Consider the following 15,690-nt stretch of genomic DNA (forward strand, 5'->3'; position numbering starts at 1 on the left):
TGAACATTACCAAATTATTTGATACCATAGCGGGAATGGTTGAGAACATAGAACTGAAGATGCAGTTGTTGATCACATTAGTTTTTAATTGAAAATCATTCAGAATCATATATACAAGTGGATGGTTCAGAGGACACCTTTGAGCAAGATTCAGCACAGTTTGAGTAAATTGATAGATTGAAGGAGAACAGATTATGGCCATCCATTGAGGAACCACCCGAATTAGAGCTTAAAACTTTGCTGGCACATTTGGAATATGCTTTTCTAATGGAAAGATCAAAGCTCCCTGTTATTATGGCTTCAAACCTCTCTATAAATCAGTAAGATAAGCTTATGAGCATGTTAATGAGACATAAATCTGCCATTGATTGGAAGATTTCTGATATAAAAGGCATCAATCTCTTATTTTGCACTCATAAAATCATAATGGAGGACAATTAGTAGTCTATGATTCAACCTCAGAGAATATTGAACCCAAACATGAAGGAGGTTGTCAAGGCAAAGGTGGTAAAACTTCTAGATGCGGGAATCATTTATCCCATCTCTGATAGTGCATGGGTGAGCCTGACTCAAGTAGTCCCAAAAAAGGGAGGAGTGACAATGGTGAGAAATGAAAGGAATGAATTAATCCCAACCAGAACAGTTACAGGTTGGCGCGTCTGCATTGACTACAGAAGGTTGAATGATGCAACTCAAAAAGATCATTTTCCATTGACGTTTATTGATCAGATGTTGGAGTGATTGGCTGGGCATCAATTTTACTGCTTCCTTGATGGTATCTCAGGATACTTTCAAATTCCCACAGCTCCAAAAGATCAAGAGAAGACGACTTTTACTTACCCCGATGGGACCTTTGCTTATCGAAGAATGCCTTTCGGGTTGTGCAATACACCGGTAACATTTCAGCACTGTATGATGCCCATTTTTTATGCTCTCCTAGAAGATATCATGAAGGTGTTCATGGATAGTTTCTCAGCATTCAGAAGTTCTTTTGACATTTGCATAAGGAACATGGAGAGAGTATTGGTGAGATGTGGGAAACAAATCTTGTTCTTAATTGGGAAAGGTATCACTTCATGGTCCAAGAGGTCATTGTCCTTGGTCATAAGATTTCCCAAGTAGGAATGGTGGTAGACAAGGCAAAGATTGAAGTCATAGCTAAACTTCCCCCACCTACAAATGTGAAAAGAGTTTGTAGTTTCTTGGGGCATGCGGGCTTCTATAGAAGGTTCATCAAGGACTTTTCGAAAATCACTCGGCCGTTAACAAAACTCCTTGAAAAAGATGCCCCACTTTTATTTCGGGAATGATTATTTGATCGCTTTCAATTTGTTGAAGGATAAATTAGTGCAAGTACCAATTTTGATCACCCCTAATTGGAATGAGCCCTTCGAGCTCATGTGTGACACAAGAGACTACGCTATTAGAGCAGTTTTGGGGCAAAGGAAAGGAAAACAGTTCCAACTGATTTTTTATGCTAGCAAGACTCTCACAAGTGCGCAATAGAACTATACAACCACCGAGAAAGAGTTGTTAGCAGTTGTTTTTGCTTTTGACAAGTTTAGACCATATTGCATCTGACAAGGTCCCCTTGCTTATATCCCGCAAGTGCACGGGCTTATCGAAGTAATAATCCCGGGTGAGCGAGGTCGAATCCACAGGGAGTAGGGAGTGAAAATACTTAATATGATTCTTAGCTATGTGGAATATCAATAGTGATAAGTGTGAAATTGATTCAATTCTCAACAATAAAAACAACAAGTGAAAGAGGAAAAGTAAGAAGAGGGTAAGGCAATCGATAAAGAATGGGGTACTCGGATAATGCTTCACCTAGGATGATCGCTTCAAGTTCAAGAACTCTCTATTATGCTTCATAATCAATGCAATGGTGAGTCGTGGAAATCCTTACATACATAGTCCCAAATCTAAGGTCAACTATGCCTAACTCTATTCATGTCCCGGAGGAGAGATTAAATAACCTCTCAACCTCACACTCGAATAAAGTTGCAATGAGCTCTAGGGATTCCAAGTGATAAATCGCTTCCCTAATTATAGACCTAACCCTTTGGTCCAGCGGAAGGCCCCTAGCCATAATTAAGCCCTAGATACTAAGATCCCTCAACGCTTCACTCCATTGCACGCGCAACTAGGCCCCCAGCGGAGGTTCATCCCTTAGACCATTCACTCTATTATGGCCGCAAAGAACTCAAGGAACGAGGTAGAATCTATCACGCTCGGAGGGGAAAGGGGACGCCTGCACCTCTCGACTCACCCTCTCAACCCTCTCCAACCTAGCTTTGTCTAACGCTCGTGGTGTGTCACTCACTCACAAGGTTACCAACAAGAACTCTCAACCCTAGTGTCACTCCAGGGGAAATGTTCATACAATCAACCATTCAAGGTTGGAACTCACAATAAACATCAATTTATTGAAAGCATAATAAAGAAGTTCAAAGAAACGAATACATCCTAGGGTTCACAATCACCCAAGTACCCACTAGAGATTTAGCTCTCCATGGAGCTAAATACAATCAAAGAAATTGAATGTAAAAGCAAAGAATCCATAAAGAAACCCCCTCGATGGTCGTGTCGATGGTCTTGCGAAGAGTCCTCTGCTCGTCGTCCAAGGATTCCCTCGTCCCATATAGGATACGCCTCGACGGAAGCTCCCCTACCAACCTTCTTCCTCAGGAATGACGATGTCAGAGCCGTAGAACCTCTCCAAAACCTTGGCCAATACCCCTCAAAACCCTAGCCGAAGTCCTCTCACAAGTTGGGGAAAAGATGGAGAAAAAGAATACCAAAAATCGGTGCTCGAATCGACTTTTAAATAGGGGTCTGAATCGGGCAACCCCACCCGAGCGTGGACTATACACGCCCGTCAGTGAATTTCCACACGGGCGTGGATAATTTCCACACACCCATGTGGATTCTCTATTTCTCTGATTTCTCGGCCGACTGTGAACAGTGCTGCTACAGTAATTGCTGTAGTGCTCTGCTACATCTTCGACCTGAATAACTTCCCAATTCCATACTTTCATCGGGGTAACACAAACGGGCACACGTTCACGTCTTAAATCACTTGCTTCTTCAATGATATACATGTTGGTGGGGTTCTTGTTCTTATATGCATAGGTCGGAATGCTCGAGTGTGACTGTCTTTGTGCCCCTCCAAATGGATGTGCTCACTCGAATGCGAGGAGGTTGGCACACACTCTAGCATCTCACACCTATCCTATGTCTTCGCGTTTGAACTTTAGCAAGATCTCCTCCAAAAATAGGTGCATTATGATCCACATTGGCCCTATTTCCTTCATACTCGGCCTCACAACCCTACCGCGTAAAAGTAACATAAAAACACACATATTAATGTAAAAACCTAAGAAAAGTAATGCTCAACATAAGGAATGAACGCCAGCATTCATATCGCACAAGCACTTATCAAACTCCCCACACTTAAGCTTTTGCTTGTCCTCAAGCAAACATTAAAAACATTGTGTGCATCCGTGAAGAAAAATATTGAAAGTGCTTGGCCTTAGGTTCACCAAAGTATACAAAAGATAGAATTCTACAAGTAAGGGAAATTTCAACACTAAATACGAAAAATCAATGCTCTAGCTAAAAACTTGAACCAAAAAGGATAACAAACTCGAATTTCGTGTAAGTGTGTGAACTCACTCAAAACACCCCAAGTTATACTCCTCAAAGTTCTAAGTGCAAGGGACTTATTTATCTACACAAGTGATAAAAATTTTAAAAGATGGTAGTAGCTTCACACATCCTCTAAGGTAGCCCTTTCCAAAGCGGCCGCTAAGGTGGCTTTCACACTTTCGAGGTGGTAGCTCTTTCTACCCGGTGGTAGCTTTCACTCATCCTATGAGATAGCTCTTTCTCTCATTAGGGCATAACTAGTATCCGACTTGTGAGAGTAGCTTCATACTTCATAGGCGGTAGCTCTTTCCGCCCAACAATTCAAATAAACAATAAAACTATTTTGTTCCTTCTTTTCACTTTTCATTTTCATTTTCATTTTCATTTTTAGCACAAGAAAAATAAACCTAACTAGTCCCTTTTAACATCGAACATGAGTTTCCAATAGAGTTCAAAGAGTGAGTAGTACACTAAGTGTAAATCGGGCAAAAATTTCTAAAAATTCAAGCAACAACTAGAGCATGAAAACATTCAATGTTAAAAATTTTCCTAAACTTAAGAATACAATCATTGCAACTAGGGTGAACCGCCATTGGCTATGTGAGCATATATCAATCAAGAACAATAGAAATGATGTGTGCACTATGAAACTTCCCCCCACACTTAAGTTGTATATTGTCGTCAATGTACACATGCAAGCTCACTCATAATGTATATCAATGAAAAATATATGTGGGAGAAGCAATCAAAACAATACTCCCCTGACTCCTAGTGTTGCGTTTGATGGAGCTAATTCATTGGGAGTAGTGTTCCAACGGGTTGTGAAGCTCGCACGGCCAAGTGCCAAAGCACCTTGGCCGTGCCCATGACTAAGTCTCAATTTCCAAGAAGATAAGACCATCTGCACGCATACACGAGGGGTTCAGTGAAGCTCAAGAAAAACAAAAATAACTCGAGTGTATAAAAGATGAAGCAATGAATACAACTCGATAATGCAAAATAACATAAAATCAGAAGGAAAGTCCTTTCTGAGTGAAAAAGTCTAAAAATAAGAAAATAAGATAAAGTAAAATGCATGAAAGTAAAGAGGAAGAAGTCAAGTGTCGGTGTTGCGCTCAGCTCCTGTACTGCTACTGCGGAAGTGGAAGCACATGGTGGGTCCTCTCGGTGCCGAGGGAGCCGACGGGACTCGAAGGGTCCCTCAGCGCAGGACAAATGATAAGGCAACGTCTCGCTCTAGGATCTCGCTATAAAAATGTCGAAATGTGCCATGAACTCGTGGTATCTGAGTGGCTTTACGTAGCCCCTAATCTCGCAACCTCGGCTCGGACCACTCCTATAGCATTCTCGAGCCTCTCAAAGCAATCATTGGCTCGAGAAGGTGAAAAATATACGCACCGGGGGTTCCTCCGCACTGGAGGTGCCTCGGTCTCCATCGATGCGGGCCGAGGCTCGGGGTCGGGCCGAGATGCTCCGGCGTCATCACCCCTCGATCCTCGCCTATCTCGGGGCTGGTAGAACTAACGCAAAAACCCATGTCCGAACCCCTCGCGGACCATGCCCATCAACCGCATCGTCTCTAGACCCAGAGGAGCGGGTACACTCGTCTTCTCGACCCCGCGAATCGAATCCAAGAGACCCATGTCCAACAAGAATCTCGTGAATGTATGGGCCCCGAGAAGATCACTCCCGCCTCAGCATATCGTCCCTCGATGTCCGATGTAATCGGCAGGGATGTGCCCTAAGTGGATCGAGCACGCTCTACCATCGAGTACAAAGTACAAGCAACTCCCCGACGGCTCGTAACACCAAGATCGTCGCCGTGGGCCATTCACCCGACCTACTCATGATGGCATGCAAATATCTGTATGCAGGTCGGGAAAGGCATGTGGCCTTTGACACCCCCGGCTCGTACTGGCCTTGACCACATAGCACTCTATAAGCTCTTTGCGGGGTCAAGGTTCCAGGATAATCAGTATGCAACTGTGCATACATCTTTGTATCTGTGAATGCCTCCTCGTATAAACCAAGTAATATGGAAAACTGCGTAATGCTCAAGCTATGATGGTGTCCAAATACTCTGAACTGAACGGTGCCTAAACTGTGGAAGCTCGCATACGCTCTATCAAACTCGAACGAGGAGAGCACCTCCAGTGCAAACGCTCGAATGGCTGGCTCTCTAATCATCAATAATCGCCGCCAACCACCATCTCGAAACAAGATCCTCAACCTCCTCAGTGAACTCATCTCCTCGTCGAAGATCTCGCGAGTATAGTCGTGTCCAGGAATCGAGTCTGTCCGAAACGGAGTCTCGATAAACGCTCATAACGGACCTGATGTTCGGGAATCACAAATCGCATGTCCTCAGCTTCAGGGGATGACTCACATGGCCTATTATCATCTTGCTTCTTTGACCTAGGTGCCATGATCGACGAGGAAGAGTTTGAAAAATGAAGAGCCGGCCAGAAAACTTCGCTAAAATCCGGCGCTATGGACTCAAAGTATGTTGTGAGGGTGTTTTCGAGTGAGAAGGAGTCGTGAAGAAGGAGAGAAATCATCCCCTTTTTAAACAAAACTCGCGATTTCTGGCGTTTTGTGCATTCACACGGGCGTGCAGAAAATACCCACGCCCGTGCGCTAGACCCACAGGGGAAGACGCACGCCCTTGTAGCTTCCCTGGTCATCCGAGAAAAAATATCAAGTCTAACACACGCCCGTGCTGAAATTCCCCACGGGCGTGGTCATTCACATGCCCCAACTCACAGGGGCGGCCGCACGCCCGTGTGTTTTCTTAGGATGGAGGGAGCAACCTGCAGAGTTTCGCACGGGCGTGCGAAAATTACCCACGCCCGTGCGTGGTTCACAAGGTTGCCCACAGGGGCAAGTCCACGCCCCTGTGTGCTCTCGGGAAAAACTGCCCAACTCTGCAGAAATTCACACGCCCGTGCGGAAATTACCCACGGGCATGCGCTAGTTGGGTGGTCGTCCACAAGGGCAGCCGCACGCCCCTGTGCCTTCTCTGGATGAGCTCACAGTGAACATACACGGGCGTGTGGAAATTCCACACACCCGTGTGTTTTCTCTAGATGACTTAGAAAAACCTGCAGGCTCTGCAGAATTAATCAGAACATGTCCACACACTCAGAGCCTGCTCTATTATGCAAAATTTACCAGAGGAAAACACAATATAAAACTCAAACGACCAAACTTCACCAACTCACAACAAAACCAACAATGAATTCTTTTAAAGATCCATAATAAAATCGCAGCACAAGCACTCAAAAATTGAAACACCAACACTTAACAATTTATTCATGCAAGCAAACTAAACTAAAAGGTACGAAAACAGTAAACACTTGGGTTGTCTCCCAACAAGCGCTTGTTTAACGTCACTAAGCTTGACGTATCTTTTCTTACCTCACCGGGGTTCATGAATGAAGGTTGCCCTCTTACCCATAACTTGAAAGCATGATAAGCAAAGTCTCTTGAGGGAAGATGGTGTACTAGCGGGCTTCGGACCACCAAACAATTGTTCGTCCAACTGCCTTGGCTCATGTACGTCTCCAACAATCTTGGGTTGTTTTCCGTGGCGTCTTCGAGCCCTCTTCATTTTTCGGAGCACCTTCTTCAAGATTCCCCGGGTAGATGTTTCCTCTCCAGTCGAACCAAGCATCAGTACTTCTTCATTGCTCTCCTCTTGGTCGAACGAACCTTTATACGGATCCGGGTTGAACATTTCCTGTATATATTCATCAACAATCTCATCAGTAGTGTCTAGAAAATACAAAGTGTCATCAAAATCGAGAGAATGCCGCATGGCTTCAGCAAGGCGGTAAGTGAGCTTATCGTCTCCGACTCTCAATGTGTGCTCTCCGCCGTCCATGTCAATCAATGCTTTGGAAGTCTGCAAGAATGGTCTCCCAAGTATCAAGGGTACCTCTGCATCCTCATCGACATCTAGCACTACAAAGTCAATCGGAAAAATATACTTGTCCACCTTGACAAGCACGTCTTCAATGATGCCTCTCGGATGTCATACCGTTCCGTCCGCCAATTGTAAAGTCATCCGAGTAGGCCTAGGCTCACCCAAATCTAGCTTTTGGAAAAAAGTGTATGGCATGACATAGATACTCGCTGCTGAATCCGCCAATGCCATTTCCTCACCTAAGTTGCCGATGTTACACGGGATAATGAAGCTTCCCGGGTCCTTCTTCTTGTTCGGCATGTTCTTTTGTAACACCGCCGAACATGAAGCATCAAGCACCACTGAAGCACTCTCCTCCAATTTCCTCTTGTTGGTCAATAGATCTTTAAGGAACTTCGCATACTTAGGCATTTGAGCCAAAGCATCAACAAATGGAATGTTGATGTGGAGTTGCTTGAACAAACTCAGGAACTTCTTATACTGTACATCCCCTTGGTCATTCTTCAATCTAGAGGGATAAGGGATTCTTGACGTGAAAGGTGGGGGTGCCACCTCTTTCTCCTTGCTTGCTCCCTTGTCAACCTCTACGACCTCGGGTGCGTGTTCTTTCGGCTTCTCACTCGGAAGCCTCCCTTCAACCTCACAACCGCTTCTCAAAGTGATCACCTTCACATGTTCTCTCTGGTTGGTTTCCGTGTTGCTTGGTAAACTCCCATGTGGCCTTTCGGAAAGAGATTTCGCAATTTGCCCCACTTGATTTTCAAGGTTGTGCAAGGAGGCGGTGTGATTGCGAAGTGTAGCCTCGACTGATTCAAACCTTGTATTTGCCTATTGAACAAATCTAGCCAAATGCTTCTCCAAATCCGTCATTCGGGTTTCCAAGCCAGAAATTCTATTTTCCACTTGAGGGGCTTGTTGTTGTTGTTGGAACCCCGATGGCCCCATGGTCTTCTTTGGTCCTTGATTACTCCATGAAAAGTTGGGATGATTCTTCCAACCTGAATTGTAGGTGTTGCTGTATGGATTCCCTTGAGGTCTCATCCCATTACCTACAAAGTCGACATTCTCAACTGAAGAAACATCACCAATGACGATTGGGCAATCGGAGGGAGCATGTCCTCCACCACAACCGGTGCAATTGGTTACGGCCGCAACTCTATTCGAAGCTATAAGATCTAGCTTCTTACTCAAACTCTCCACTTGGGCCGCCAATGAAGTTACCGCATCAATTTCATGGAGACCGGCCACCTTTTTCTTCTCCCTCACATTCCACTGGTAGCTATTTAACCCCATTTCCTCAATCAATTGACGAGCCTCATCGGGGGTCTTGCTACCTAAGTACCTCCTGCCGCAGCATCCAAGAGTTGTCTTGTACCTGCATTCAACCCATTGTAGAAGGTTTGAACAATCATCCACTCCGAAAATCCATGTTGCGGACACTTGCGCAGGAGTTCCTTGAACCGTTCCCATGTCTCAAATAGAGACTCCAATTCCAATTGCATAAAGGATGAGATCTCATTCCTAAGCTTGGCTGATTTTCCGGGAGGGAAACAACGTGCTAGAAAAGCTTCTACCATCTCCTCCCATGTAGTGATTGATGCCCTAGGCAATGAGTGTATCCACTGCTTTGCTTTCCCCTTTAAGGAAAATGGGAAGGCTCTCAATTTGATGGCATCATCCGTCACACCATTGATCTTCAAAGCATGTCACACACCCTCGAGGAAGCTCTCTATGTATCTGCTTTGGATCCTCATCGCCAAACTCGTTGAATTGTGCGGACTCGCTGCAGACATATGAATGAATGTCGGCTTTAGCTCGAAATTCGAGTCTGTAATTGAGGGACGCACAATACTCGATTGTGTCCCCAACACTGAAGGTCTGGCATAATCGGATAGTGTCCGTTGTTGCTCATTCTATTCCGCCATGTTGTCAGATCCTTCTACTTCCAAATCAGTTGGATTAGGCTGCTCTTGTACAGGTTCTTTCCCTTTCCTTCGAAGTGTACGTTCAAGCTCAGGGTCTCCTTCAATCAATATTGATGGATTTCCTCGGGTTATAACCTGGAGTTGTACCAAAGAAAAAGAAAAAGAAAATCAGAAAAATGATAGAATAAGAAGATATGGAATAGAATATGTGGTGAAATAGCTAAGAAAACAAAGTGCAAAGTATCTCTAAATGCCTAGCTCCCCGGCAACGGCGCAAAAAATTGACAAGGTCCCCTTACTTATATTCCGCAAGTGCACGGGCTTGTCGAAGTAATAATCCCGGGTGAGCGGGGTCGAATCCACAGGGAGTAGGGAGTGAAAATACTTAATTTGATTCTTAGCTATGTGGAATATCAATAGTGATAAGTGTGAAATTGATTCAATTCTCAACAAAAAAACAAGTGAAAGAGCAAAAGTAAGAAGAGGGTAAGGCAATCGATAAAGAATGGGGTACTCAGATAATGCTTCACCTAGGATGATCGCTTCAAGTGCAAGAACTCTCTATTATGCTTCCTAATCAATGCAATGGTGAGTCGTGGAAATCCTTACATACATAGTCCCAAATCTAAGGTCAACTATGCCTAACTCTATACATGTCCCGGAGGAGAAATAGAACAATCTCAACACCTCGCACTCGCATAGAGTTGCAATGAGCTCTAGGGATTCCAAGTGATAAATCTCTTCCTAAATATAGACCTACCCCTTTGGTCCAGATGGAAAGTCCCTAGCCACAATTAAGCCCTAGATACTAAGATCCTCTCAACGCTTCACTCCATTGCACGCGCAACTAGGCCCCAGCGGAGGTTCATCCCTTAGACCATTCACTCTATTATGGCCACAAAGAACTTAAGGAACGGAGGTAGAATCTATCACGTCGGAGGGGAAAGGGGACGCTCCTGTACCTCTCGACTCACCCTCTCAACCCTCTCCAACCTAGCTTTGTCTAACACTCGTGGTGTGTCACTCACTCACAAGGTTACCAACAAGAACTCTCAACCCTAGTGTCACTCCAGGGGAAATGTTCATACAATCAAGCATTCAAGGTTGGAACTCATAATAAACATCAATTTATTGAAAGCATAATAAAGAAGTTCAAAGAAACGAATACATCCTAGGGTTCACAATCACCCAAGTACCCACTAGAGGTTTAGCTCTCCGTGGAGCTAAATACAATCAAAGAAATTGAATGTAAAAGCAATGAATCCATAAAGAAACCCCCTTGATGGTCGTGTCGATGGTCTTGTGGAGAGTCCTCTACTCGTCATCCAAAGATTCCTTCATCCGGTATAGGATACGCCTCGATCGAAGCTCCCCTACCAACCTTTTTCCTAATGGAATCACAATGTCGAAGCCATAGAACTTCTCCAAAACCTTGGGCAATACCCCTCCAAACCCTAGCCGAAGTCCTTTCACAAGTTGGGGAAAAGATGGAGAAAAGAATACCAAAATCGGTGCTGAATCGGCTTTAAATAGGGCTGGAATCTGGCAACTCAACGGGCGTGGACGATACACGCGCCCTTGCAGAATTTTCCACGGGCGTGGATAATTTCCAAACGCCCGTGTGGATTCTCTGTTTCTCTGATTTCTCGGCCGGCTGTGAACAGTGTTGCTGCAGTAATCACTTTCATACTTTCATCGGGGTAACGCAAATGGGCACACATTCACGTCGTGAATTACTTGCTTCTTCAATGATGTACATGTTGGCGGGGCTCTTGTTCTTATATACATAAGTCGGAATGCTCGAGCGTGACTGTATTTGTGCCCCTCCAAATGGATGTGCTCACTCGAATGCGAGGAGGTTGGCACACACTCTAGCATCTCACACCTGACCTATGTCTTCGCATTTGAACCTTAACAAGATCTCCTCCAAAATAGGTGCATTATGATCCACATTGGCCCATTTCCTTCATACTCGGCCTCACAACCCTACCTGCGTAAAAGTAACATAAAACACACATATTAATGTAGAAAACTGAGGAAAGTAATGCTCAACATAAGGAATGAACGCTTCGCATTCATATCGCACAAGCACTTATCAGCATCTTATCTAGAGTCACTGTATTTACCGGTCACTCGGCGCTTCGTTATCTTATGAATAAGATTGATGCGAAACCGAGGTTGATTGATAAGTGCTTGTGTATTAGTAATATGAAGTATTCTTTTCTTATGATGAGCATCACTTTTCTCAGATTCTATCGCTAATACATGAGTATTTGTGTTCTTTTGTTCATGTAGGGTTATGGAGACAAGTTTAGAAGAAAGAAGCTAAAGTAGATTGCGTTTGCACTTTAGTTGTTGGAATTATGGAGTGAACAAATGTGAAGACACAAGTTATGCTCAAAGACATGTAAGTGTGTGCCAACCTCCATTGTGTTCAAGGAAATATGCAAATTGGAGGGCACAAAGGCAATCACGCTCATGTGTTCCAACTTGTGCAAAGCTAGCAGGATTATCATCAAATGCGCTTTTATTTGAATATGCAATGCAATCTACAGTGTAGACGTGTGCCCCTTTATATTACCTCGATGAAAAGTGTGGATTCAGGAGTATTTTGGCGGAGTACTGTAGCAGGTACTATAGCAAAATCAATGTAGCAATTTACTTTAACAGTTACTGTTTATAGGCCGTAGAAAATCGATTTTCTGAAGATTCACACGGGCATGTAGAAATTCCACATGCCCATGTGGATACCCGATTCTAGCCCTATTTAAGTCGCAATAGCAGCTCGATTTCAGAACCCTTTTCTCCATCTTTCGGCTATCTTTTCTCCACCTTTGGAGGCGCCCAGGCTAGGGTTTGAAGAGGCTTTAGCTAGGTTTTTGGAGGGGTTTACGGCCTTCGACACCACGTTTCCTTTCGGAAGAGAGTTATCAGGTGAGCTTTCATCGGCACCGATCCGGCGAGGTGTGCCCTAGGCTTGAAGAGGGGACCTTTATAGAAGACACGGCCACTCCACAAGACCATCAACACAAACACCAAGGTAGTTTTATTTATGGATTGCATATTTTTACTTTTGATTTCATTATTGATTGTATTTTGCTCTATGGAGAGCGAAAATCCTAGTGGGTACTTGGACTTGTAAACCCTAGGATGATGTTGTTTCTTTGACCTTTTATTATGCTTTCTTTAATTGATGTTTTAATTGAGTTCCAATCTTGAATGCTTGTTGAGTTGATTTTTTTCTTAGAATGGCATTAGGGTTGAGAATCCATATTAGTAATCCTTGTGGATGAGTGATACACCATGAGAGTTAGACAATGCTAGATTGGAGAGGGTTGAGAGGGTGAGTCGAGAGGTAGTGGAGCGTCCTTTTTCTCCTCAAGTGTGATTTATCCTACATCCATGTTCTAAGAGTTCTTTGCGGTCACAATAGAGTGAAGTGCTAAGAGACGAACTCCGCTGGGGTTTAGTTGCGCAAGCAACAGAGTGAAGTGTTGAAGTAATTCTTAGTATCTGGGGCTTAGTTGTGACTATGGGTCTTTCGTCTAGACCAAAGGGTTAGATCTATTTTAGGGAATATGGTTTATCACTTGGAATCCCTAGAGCCTAAAGTAACCTAGCACAGTGTGAGGTGTCGAGACTGAGAGATTTCTCCACCGGGGCATAGTGTAGGGTTAGTCATGATTGACCTCAAGTTTTGGGACCGTGTGTTTAAGGATCTCCATGACTCATTAGACAATAGTTAAGAGACATAATGATTGGTCTTGCACTTGAAACAATAGTCCTTGGGTGAGTAATGTTCGGGTGCCCCATTTATTGTCGATTGCCTCTCCTATATTTTACTTGTGCCTCTTTCTTCTTTTCTTATTTCTATTTGCATTGATTCTTATTCACATCACTATTAATTCATCCTCGTTCTAGTTAAATAGCAATTTTTGTGTTTCTAATCACTATTTCCTGTGGATTCGACTAGCCACTCACCGGGGTATTATTAGTTCAACAAACTTGTGCACTTGTGGTACATACGCAAAAGGGCATTGTCAAGTTTTTGGCACCGTTGTCGAGAGTAGGAATTTTAGAAACACTTTGAACTTTGCCATTTTAGCTATTCATCACTCGTTCTATTTCATATCTTGTTATTCTTCCATTATTCTGATTTGTTTTTCTTTCTTTGGTTACAACTCCAGGTTATGACCTAAGAAAAACCTTTGACATTGGTTGAAGGAAATCTGGACATTAAACGAAGAATTCATAGAAGGGGGAAAGAACCTGTGCAAGAACATTCTAATCAAGCTAATATAGAAGATGAAGGGTCAGATATGGCACAACAGAATGAGCAACAGAGGACATTGTCTGATTATACCAGACCCGTAGTTCTTGGCACACAATCTAGCATTGTGCGGCCACTAATTATAGCTCAAAATTTTGAGCTCAAGCCAGCATTCATCCAAATGTTACAGCAGTCGGCACAATTTAATGGTTTGGCTGATGAGCATCCAAACAATCACATAGAGAAATTCTTGGAAGTGTGCGATATGCTCAAGATCAATGGTGTTACATATGATGCTATCTAATTGAGGGCCTTCCCATTTTTCTTGTAAAGGAGAGCGAAGCAATGGGTGGTGCATTCATTACCTAGTGCATTGATCACTACATGGAAGGAGATGGTAGAAGCTTTTCTTGCCCGATATTTTCCCTCCCGAAAATTAGCGAAGCTTAGGAATGAAATATCCTCTTTTGTGCAAACAGAATTAGAGTCTCTATTTGAGACATGGGATAGGTTCAAGGAGCTCTTATAGAAATGTCTTCAACATGGGTTCCCTGAGTAGATGATCATTCAGACTTTCTATAATGGGTTGAATCCGAGCAAAAGACAGTTACTTGATGCTGCAGTAAGAGGTACCTTAGGCAGCAAGACCCCCAAAGAAGCCCGGCTTCTCATTGAAGAAATGGCTATGAACAGTTATCCATTGAACATAAGAAACAGAAAAAGTAGCCGACTTCATGAGATTGATGCAATTACTTGACAATAACCCTTTTGCATGGTGTACCGCAAGTGCACGGGTTTGTCGAAGTAATAATAACCAGGTGAGTGGGTTATCATATCCACAGGGAATAGTGATCAGAAACACAAAGATTGTTATCTAACTAAGTGAAGATAAATTGATGGTGATGTGAACAAGAAACAATGCAAATAGAACTAAGAAAAGGAAAAGGAAATGCAAGTAAATGATAAGAGAGGCAATAGACAGAAAGTGGGGGTACCTGGACATTGCTCACCCTAGGGCTAATGTTACAAGTGCAAGACCAATCATTATGTCTCCTAATTGATGTTTAATGAGTCGTGAAAATCCTAAAATACATGGGCCCAAATCTAAGTTCAACCGTGACTACCCTATATTATGCCTCGGAAGTGAAATCGCTTAGTCTCGACGCCTCACATTGTGTAGGGTTGCTTAAAGCTCTAGAGACTCCAAGTGATAAACCCTATTCCCAAATGTAGATCTAACCCTTTGGTTCAGGTGAAAGACCCTTGTCACAATTAAACCCCATATACTAAGGATTACTTCAACGCTTCACTCTGTTGCTCACGCAACTAAGCCCCAGCGGAGTTTGTCTCTTAGCACTTCACTCTATTGTGATCGCAAAGAACTCATGGAACGTGGAGGTAGGATAAATCACACCGGAGAGAAAAGGGGACATTCCGCTACCTCTCGACTCACCCTCAAAACCCTCTGTAACCTAGCATTGTCTGACCCTCATGGTGTGTCACTCATCCACAATGGCTACCAAAATAGATTATCAACCCTAGTGTCACTCTAAGGGAAAATAAACTCAACAAGCATTCAAGATTGGAACTCAATTAAAGACATTAATTAAAGAAAGCATAATAAGAGGTCAATGAAAGAATAGCATCCTAGGGTTTACAAGTCCAAGCACCCTCTAGGGGTTTAGCTCTCCATGGAGCACAATACAATCAATAATGAAATCAAAATTAAAAATATGCAATCCATGGATAAAACCCCCTCGGTGTTCATGTCGATGGTCTTGTGGAGTGGCTGCGTCTTCTCCAAAGGTCCCCTCATCAAGCCTAGGGCACATCTCACCGGATCGATGCCGATGAAAGCTCCCCCAATAACTTTCTTTTGAAGGAACGCAGTGTTGAAGGCTGTCAAACCTCTCCAAAGA

General features: G+C 43.6%; 2 non-coding genes across 2 annotated transcripts; one reads left to right on the forward strand and one right to left on the reverse strand.

Moving 5' to 3' along the window:
• Nucleotides 1-8,998: 8,998 nt before the first annotated feature.
• Nucleotides 8,999-9,105, forward strand: LOC120281413. Its single transcript, XR_005542564.1, has one exon. It is a non-coding gene; the product is annotated as a small nucleolar RNA R71 (small nucleolar RNA).
• Nucleotides 9,106-14,213: 5,108 nt separating this feature from the next.
• LOC120281982 lies at nt 14,214-14,320 on the reverse strand. Its single transcript, XR_005542857.1, has one exon. It is a non-coding gene; the product is annotated as a small nucleolar RNA R71 (small nucleolar RNA).
• Nucleotides 14,321-15,690: the final 1,370 nt, after the last annotated feature.

This window comes from Dioscorea cayenensis, chromosome 2 (assembly GCF_009730915.1).
Source record: "Dioscorea cayenensis subsp. rotundata cultivar TDr96_F1 chromosome 2, TDr96_F1_v2_PseudoChromosome.rev07_lg8_w22 25.fasta, whole genome shotgun sequence".
Classification (NCBI taxonomy): domain Eukaryota; kingdom Viridiplantae; phylum Streptophyta; class Magnoliopsida; order Dioscoreales; family Dioscoreaceae; genus Dioscorea; species Dioscorea cayenensis.